The sequence below is a fragment of the Capra hircus genome, chromosome 15 (genome assembly GCF_001704415.2).
Source record: "Capra hircus breed San Clemente chromosome 15, ASM170441v1, whole genome shotgun sequence".
Taxonomy (NCBI): domain Eukaryota; kingdom Metazoa; phylum Chordata; class Mammalia; order Artiodactyla; family Bovidae; genus Capra; species Capra hircus.
Genome location: NC_030822.1, coordinates 343,362 through 352,790, shown reverse-complemented (window position 1 = coordinate 352,790; position 9,429 = coordinate 343,362).

The window sequence follows — 9,429 nt, the reverse complement described above, 5'->3', positions numbered from 1 at the left end:
AACATAATTCAGGCCCTGGGCTTAGTGTACCTCGCTGAGCTTGTCATAGCCGGGATTTGGCCCCTAACAAACTAAATAGACCTCAAGACTGAATTCAAAGAAAGCATTGGCTCTACTAATGATGAGACTGTGTAGATAGGAAAGAGAAGCCCTGAGGTTATTTGGTTGACTCGCCTATGGCGTTTCTGTTGTTTCCACAGGGTGTGCTCATTCTGCCATCAAATCCTCACACAGTGGAGACAGCATCTCCTGCACCGTTGACAAGAGGTTTGGTGCCACCAACAGAGCAACAGGAAAGTGTTTCAGAAAACCTGCCCCCGTGGCAACGGAAGAACCACACTTGGAGCGTACCAGGATCTTGTAATCTTATATATATAAGAATCATGTTCTTATTTTTTCCAAGAACTCAAAACTGATCTAACTAGCTCTTTATAAACAATAGGAGACAGTAAATAAAATAACCATGCGTTTAATGAGCCAAAAAACTGCCTCTTTTCTCAGATATATATGTATATTTTTCTTATATTTTTATCCATTCATCTGGGTGGACACTTAGCTTGTTTCCATACATTAGCTTTGTGAATTATGCTTTAATAAACATGGAAATGAAGATGTTTCTTTGAGATATTGTGTTCCTTTTTCTTTGAATATATAGATCATTCTTGAACAACACAAGGATGCTTTGAACTGTGGTGCTGGAGAAGACTCTTGAGAGTCCCTTGGACAGCAAAGAGATCAAAGCATAAAACGCTAAAGGAAATCAACCTTGAATATTCATGGGAAGGACTGATGCTGAAGCTCCAATACTTTGGCTTCCTGATGTGAAGAGCCACCTCACTGGAAAAAATCCTAATACTGGGGGAAATTGAGAGCAGGAGGAGAAGGGGACAACAGAGGATGAGATGTTTGGATGGCATCCCTGACTCAATGGGCATGAGTTTGAGCAGACTCCTAGAGACAGTGGAGGACAGAGAAGCCTGGCGTGCTGCAGTCCATGGGGCGGCAAAGAGTCAGACATGACTTACCGGCTGAAGAGCGGCCACGTGGAAAGGATGAGAAAACACGGACCCCTTGGAACAGTGCCTGGCAGGCGTTTCACCGAGCTCTCCTCGCCCTTCCCTCCCCTTCCGCCATGTTTGCTGCCTTGTTCCTAGATGGCAAAGCTAGTTCCCTGCTTCCGCCGCCTGACTCCTCCATTTTCTCCAGAGAACTTAGCCCTCTCCACTACGCCCTAACCAGCCCCACTCAAGTGAGTTTCTGGTACAACTCCTGCAAGACCAAGCAAAGGAAAAGCAGTACAGTGAGCCCCCTACACACGAACCTTCACATCGCGGACTTGTACAAGGTGAGCACGTGTGTTCACTCATCCAGTCACGAAGTCAGTTCTGTTGGAGGAGGCACCGTTGGTTTACGAGGCTCAGGACCTGAACGTAGAGCGGTGCACGAAGGCTGCCGCAGCCACGCAGAATGCAATCGCGTCATCTAAGACGGGGAAGAGAGCCCCCCGCAGCCCTGGATTGTTCTCAAGAGGTAGACATGGAACTGCATCCAGCGAGGAACCAGGACCCGTGCTGTCAAGGTCAGGCGTGAACACGCTTGCAGCTCGCCCCCCGACTCCTGCTGCTGCCCACCCTTCAGCTCTGCCTTCTCCCCCCTCGTCTCCCTCCTGTGTCAGTGATGCTTCCCGCCTGTTCGCTGGATGCCAGTCCCCTGTGTGCCAGCTGTTGTTTTCTGTACTGTTGCAATTTCCAAGGTACTCTATGGCAAGGTTAAACGTTTTATTTTTGTGTTTGTTTTCCATGTATTGTTTGTGAGAAAAGTATTATAAATTCATTACCATACAGCAGTGTATATCACGGTCTTCCCTGATAGCTGAGCTGGTGAAGAATCTACCTGCAATGCGGGAGACCTGGTTCGATTCCTGGGTTGGGAAGATCCCCTGGAGAAGGGAAACGCTGCCCACTCCAGTACTCTGGCCTGGAGAATCCCATGGACTAGTCCGTGGGGTCACAAAGAGTCAGACAGGACTGAGCGGCGTCCACTTTCTGTCACCGCACTACGCAGCCGACTGTGTTTTGGGTGCCGAGGCTCACCTCGTTGGACTTGTGAGCAAACTGTACTCCTGAGAGCGCTCTCGGAACGGAGCTCATCCACAGGGGAGTTCCTGTATATGCTGCGAAGTGTGCGCCTTGGTTCTTTTCATCTCGTTTAGGCGCCAAGTCATGGCCACCAGGCTCCTCTGTCCATGGATTTCCCAGGCAGGAATGCTGGCGTGGGCTGCCACTTCCTTCTCCAGGGGATCTTCCCCACCCGGAATCGAACCTGCGTCTCCTGCATTGGCAGGTGGATTCTTTACCACTGAGCCACTGAGGAAGCCGCTTTCGATCTTAGATAACAATAAATGTCCCGTCTGCTTTCTGACAGCCGCATGAACACGCTTGTGTCATGCACATGGGCATACATGCACACACACACACACACACACACACACACACACACACACACACAGTACCATCACAAATCAGGGTGCAGGCGGAACAATACACTGATCTAGGAGGCCCCACCCATTGAGTTTTGCAACTACTGCCCAGCAGATGGCAGCAAAGGAAGGGCCGTTTTCTCTGATCCAGCCCCGGAAGGCACTGTGAAGCTGGGGACTGATCGTCCATCCGGGGGCAACCGGGCTTAAGCAGGAAGGACGCTCTGTCCAGTTCACCTGAGACCCAGAGACAGCAGATAACACAGCGTCATACCAAAGACAGGCAGTGGGAAGGATGTGCCCCGGGAACAGGCCGTTTTCCGATTAGACTTTTCTGGAGCAGTATTTTATTATCAGTATTTAGAATTGCTTATACATAGATGATAAAGGGTAGATGACAGTTCAGTCATTGTTTGAAAGCTTCTCCAGACCGTGTTCTTCCTTATGGCCTGCACCTGGACAGGCCACCTCCATCACCCCGTTCTTGCCACTGACAATCACCCCCGATTTACAACATGAATTTATGCATTCACCCAAGAAAAATCTACAAAAGAATAGCCAGGTGGTTTTCTCAGAACTTGCTCAGAAAATAAATTTGAAGACTGAGAAGGAACCCAGAGAATGTCATAACAGTCTATTATTTGAAAGGGCTTCCCAGGTGGAGCTAGTGGTAAAGAACCTGCCTGCCAAATGAGGAGAGACAGGAGACCAGGTTGGATCCCTGGGTCGGGAAGATCCCCTGGAGGAGGGCATGGCAGCCCACTCCAGTGTTCTTGCCTGCAGAATCCCATGGACAGAGGAGCCTGGCGGGCCGCAGTCCATGGGGCCGCAGAGTCAGACACCACTGAAGCGACTTAGCACACACACACATATCATTTGAAAAATTTGCTGCAGAATTCCACTGGAAGAAACTTACTGGAGTTCTGTGGGGCTTTACCCCTCCTCAAGGCTAAGCTCAGCGAGGCAGGCTGCAGTGGGACCACGATCGTCACCGTAGACTTGAGTCTAGCCCACTGGGAAGAACCCAAACCGGCCCCGGCCGGGGCTTCTGACTTTGATGGCCAGCGTCTGTTCCTATCGCTGCAGGACCCATTGCCACAGCCTCAGAGGTTGAAACAGCACAAGAAACTGGCTGCGGCTTGACAGGCTCCTGTGCGTTCAGGCCTCACAAGGCTGCAGACACGGTGCTGGCAAGGCTTCGATCTCAACTGAGGCTCGGCTGGAGACGGACTCATGCTCAGGCTTCCCCTGTTGTTGGCAGAATCCAATTCCTTGTAGCTGTAGGACCAAGGGCCCCGTGTTCCTGCTGGGTGTTAGCTGGCGGTCTATGCAGGCTGTTGGCTAAGGCCGCCCTCAACACCTAAAGGCTTCCCAGTTCCCTGCTACCTGGAGGTCCCCAGCATGGCTGCCTGCTTCCTCAGAGCTGGCCGTGGAGAGAAAGTGACCCCAGAGGGCTTCTCTTGGGGTTCAGGGGTTAAGAAACTGCGTACTAATGCAGGTGACTGGCGGACCCCTGGTCTGGAAAGTTCCAGACGCCACAGGGCAACTGAGCCCGCAAGCCGCGGCGACTGCAACAGGAGACTTTAGCACAGTGAGAAGACGGAGAACCGCAACGAGTGAGGATCCCCATCAGCTGCCACGAGCGGAGGCTGGGGCACAGCCACGAAGACTCGGCACACTCAAAGATACACTAAAAATAAAGATAACGTTAAAACTATTAATTAAATAATTATTTAAGAATAATAAAGGATTAAAAAATAAAAACAGAGAAACCAGGAAGGCAGGTGCTGCTGTGCTCTGTACTATCATAAGGCACTCCCACGCGCGCATCTCGGCCACGCGCGCGTCTCGCCCCCTTCGCCATGCTGTACTTACTCAGAGCAAGGCACGGGTCTTGCGGTCCATAGTCAAGGGGAAGCTTTCACCAAAGGGCCCGAGCGCCCAGAGGCAGGAGTCGTCAGAGCCACCCCAGGCGCGGTCTGCCTCCACTGAGCAGGAGAGGAAGGTCGTCGTGGGAGAGCCTCCCGCTGCAGGTAAGCCACTGGAGAGAGACAGCACCTGGGTGGTCTTAGACCTTGCCTCAAAAGGACATCAGGAGGAGAAGACCTCGAAGAGAAGGAGCCTGGAAAAGGCTGATGGACACTCAGGGTGGGGTGTGGGAGGAGTTGTGAGCTCTGAGCACGCGGATTAGAATAAAAGGAGTCTCAGCAGCGGAGCCGCGAAGCCGCCAGCTCTACCAGCTGGACAGCGAGCTGGGGAAGCAGCCGCCCAGGAGACACTTCCTGCCCCCAGCTGCCCTCCTCCCACCCTGCCCTCTGCAAGGGCCGGAAAGTCCTCTCAGCAAGCTAGAGACGACGCTTAAAAACAAAACCACGCTCTCCTCCTTCCCTGTTGGGACTGCTGTCTCAAGCAGCTCCAGCTTCCCTGTAAATAGCCGAGTTTCTATTCTTGCATAAGATAGTACATTTTAATGCTGAAGTGACAAGAATTCTCCACTTGCTGACAGTAACTTATCTTAGATTTTAAACAGAAAGCTGAAGGGAACTACTACACTGAGGGTGTTTATGAAGGACAGTTGTAGGGAAAGAATGAGGTTGTTTTCTTTGGATTCTGTGAGCCCAGCTTATTGAATTACAAGTTGCAAAGATTCTGAAAACCCAAATAGGAGAGAAAGCAGTATATTATTTTTCTGTTCTTCATATTGCCTATATTCATGCTTTAGGAATTCAGCTACTAAATTCCTTAACACTGTGTGATACTCCTTAAAAATAAAATGGGATTTTTCAGGGGTTCTGTCTTAGAAAAAGTGTTGTACCCCTAAATTCCATACTTAAAGGGCCATAATTTTGAACCAGTTATAATATTATTTACTTACTTTAAGTAACCCATTTTCTCTATTTAAATACATACATTTAAAAATAAACCAAATACCACCATGGCACATTTTTATGCAGTTTTTTTTTTAACAATAAAAGGTAACCACAAATAAATGTAATTTAAATGAAAAAATCATTGTATTTTAAGTAAATAAATATCTGTAACACTACACCTAGCTGACAAATGACAAGAATAAATGTGGTTATAATTGGTTAGAGGTGAAGTGATTTTGTCTGAATATTACTTACTTAAAATGAAGGTGACATTTCATAACAATGTCTTCAAAAATTTGCCCACTTTTCCTTGGTGGCTCAGATGGTAAAAAAAAAAAAAAAAAAATTGGCCTGCAGTGCAGGAGACCCTTAATCAATACTGAAAATCTCAAATCACATGTGGAATTAGAAGCCTCAAAACATTTTAATCCTGTTATCTAATAAGATTTGACATGTGTTCAAAGGGTCAAATATCACTACAGGGCACCCAAAATAAAGAAATAAATAAAGCTGAGTTTGTGTGTTTATACACGTGCCCAGAGAGGAAACAAAGCAGAGAGGAAATTCATTACTCAGCGAAGGGGAAGTCAGGAGTTTGTCAACTGGGCCTAAGAAGGACGTTTCATCCTGTTTATGCAGTGATGGCTGGATGGCATCACTGACTCGATGGATGTGAGTCTGAGTGAACTCTGGGAGTTGGTGATGGACAGGGAGGCCTGGCATGCTGCAATTCATGGGGTCACAAGGAGTTGGACACGACTGAATAACTGAACTGAACTGATGCCGGGTAAAGAGGCTGAAAAGTAAAACTATGGTGAGAAATGTGAGTCGCTTAGAACAAGTCCTGTTGTGCATAGTTGATCATCATTTATCAGCTTCAGGAGGTTGAATCAGTTGTAATGAGACATACTCAGCTTTATTTCCTAGAGATATTTACCTTTTATACTCAAAATTAATTGCTAGCCAAAATGATGGGAAACACTGACAAACAAATTTTGGGCTTTAAAATACCATTAAAATCTGACATAACACAGGTGTCGTATATTTAAAAATGAAAGATAAAATTTTTCCAAGTGTATTTTAATAATTATCTGCAAAGTGATGGCAAAAGGGCCCCATATCTATTCACTGCTACTAGCTTGTTCAAGAAAATACTTAGGAAGTAGACTTATTAAGTCTTCAATGTTTCATTTCATAATTTTTCAAACATTTTCAACTAAATCTTCAAAGGCAGGTGATTTTGTCAGTTTCAGTCCATTGATGCACCCAGTCATTCTCAAATGCTGCAGACAGTGGGCTATTAACAAGAGGTGTAGGTTTCCCACGCCTCTGGACGCTGGGAGGCGCAAGGTCAGGGTGCTGGCAGGCTTAGTGTCTGGAGAGAGCTCTCCTCTGGGTTTGCAGGTGCCAGCTTCTTGAGTCTCCCTACAGCAGAGAGATAGAGGGTTCTGGCCTCTTCTTGTTTATAAGGACACTAATCGCTTCGTTTAAAACCGATGGCCTTCCAAAGCTTCCACCTCCTAATACCATACAAATTGGGGGAGCACAAACATTCAATCTGTAGAACACAGCCTGGCACAGAAAAGGCACTCAAAAACAGTGAGTGGCATGAAAAGCAAGGTCCATTATTTCTCCATTTGGAAATTTCTTGGAAGGGTTACTGTGTCCCTACACCTCTTCAGGAAGATTTTCTGTGAAGTTCCATGGCCTGACAGGGCTGCTGAGAGGGGTGTGAAGTGAGACTCCACTTCCGTGGTTTCCCCGCCTCCGTTCTGTCTGGCCTCGAGTGGACAAAGATACAGGTGCTCAGCCTTGTCGCCATCGGGGGCAATCTCACCCTTTGTCCATTTTGCACCAGGGAATGCTCAGTCCCAGAGGCTGTGTTGATCCAGGCCATTACCGAGTAACAATTTGCTCACATCTCACTCGGAAGGAAAGTTTTCACAAAAGAACTGAGTTCAGCTGTCCAAGTCAAGATATACATGCTACTGTATTTAAGACAGATAGCCAACAAGGACCTCCACAGGGAGCTCTACTGAATACTCTGTAGTAACCTAAATGAGAAAAGAATCAGCGAGGACAGGTGTGTGCCTGGGTGTCACTGAGGCACTTTGCTGTTCACCTGACACTAACAAACATTGTTAATCAACCACACGTCAACATAAAATAAAAATTAAAAAAGAAATACAGTGCCTAATAAAGATATACATGTAAGAAAGAGGATCGGGAAAGCAAGTTCCCAGCAGTGAGGGCACAGCAGACTAGTTAGAGTTTGGCCCCTGACATCTGATCACCTGAACTCAAATTTAGACTCTACAAACTGCCGCACACCTGGTAGTAAGTTACATATCTGATATAACTTAGGCTAACAGTCAGGAGGAAAAAAATCTCCCAATATGAGGCTGGGGTAAAGATCCTTTAGCTTTCCTTCTGCCGTCATGATGTGAGATTCTAAGAAGCAGCAGAGGAAAACCCATGAGGAGCGTCAATATCCGGGCTTCCCAGGTGGTGCGACTGGTTAAGAGCCCGTCTGCCAACGCAGGAGACGTAAGAGACTCAAGTTCAGTCCCTGGGTGGGGAAGATCCCCTGGATAAGGCCTGGCACCCCACTCCAGTCTTCTTGCCTAGAGAATCCCACGGACAGAGGAGCCGGCTGGGCTAGAATCCATGGGGTCGCAGAGTGTCGGACAAGACTGAAACGACTTAGCACACACCCAGAGACAGTAACCGAAGTCAGACTGCAAAGAGGTCAGTGAGCTATGCCCCGAGGAATCACTCCTGGACAGTAGGCTCTGCATTCCCTATTTCTAGAGAGAAAACAAATCTCAGTCACCTACGTTCAAGGTCAGTAGAAGTCTGAGATGCACGTCAGCTTTACTAGGTTCACTGCCGGTTCGAGGGAGGGGGTGAGTGGGAAACTGGTAAAGCCCTAGGCAGTCAGCTCAGTTGCTCAGTCGTGTCCAGCCCTAGGCTGCAAGCTTAGAGCAAACTAAACACCAGGAGGTGCTTGCCAGCGCAGAGCACCAGGAAACATCGAAAGGACTGAGTATGTCCCAGTCAATGCAGAAGAGCGTCAGAGAGTAAGTGCGAAAAAAATCCCATAGAGACCAGAGATCAATCTAGGGACAAAATACACTTTTCTACCAAGGGGGTGGGACAAGATACTGGACACGGAACACAGATTTTTCTCAGTGTTACTCTATGTCGGATTCGATGCTGGGCACTTTACACGTGACTTTACAGGACTTCCCTGGCAGTCTAAAGCTTAGGAGTCTACCTACCGAAGCAGTGGGCCTGGATTCGATTCCTGGTCGGGGAAGATTCCACCTGCCACGGAGCAGCTAAGCCTGTGAGCCACAACTGCCACTCCAGAACCCACAGACCGCGACTAGAGATGCTGCAACAAGAGAACCCCGCGAGCTGCCTCCAGGAACAGCCTGCGCCCACAGCAAAGGCTCAGCGCAGCCGGAGACGACAGGCAGACGAAGGGGTGAACGTGGCTTTATGGACAGCAATCGTACAAGCCCTGGAGACTTTAATATAATTTAATATTTGAGGAAACTGACGAGATAGTCAACTGACCTTCCTATAAACTCCTACTTAGACCCGAAGGAGGATGAGAGTATCCCAGATGACTGAGATTCTTCTTTGGCAAATCACTCAAAGCCGATCACAGACCTGGAGAGAGGCCTGGGCCGTGAGGGTTTTCTTAGATGAAGAAGACATGGGTCATGGGGATGAAGACCATGCTGACAAAATGGCAGACTGTCACCAAGGCCAAGACTTGTTCTTCTTCACCAGCCTGACCTGGGATCTGGGCTGAGTTCCCTCAGCAGTATCACCTGCTTCGGAGTGATTTAAAAAAATGGACTAAAGTGATTAAAAAATTGGACTAAAAATTTCCCCAAGCATTTTACAAGTTTCCTACAGCCCTCCTGGCTGAGACCTCTTCCTCTCTCAGGCACAGCCTTGTCAGCCCTGGGGAAGTTGAGAAGCATGAAGCATGTCCCCCTTTCAGCTGTGGTCACCGGCTGCGTGTCCCAGAGTCATCCTAACCTCTCCCTTCCTGTTCTCCAAGCA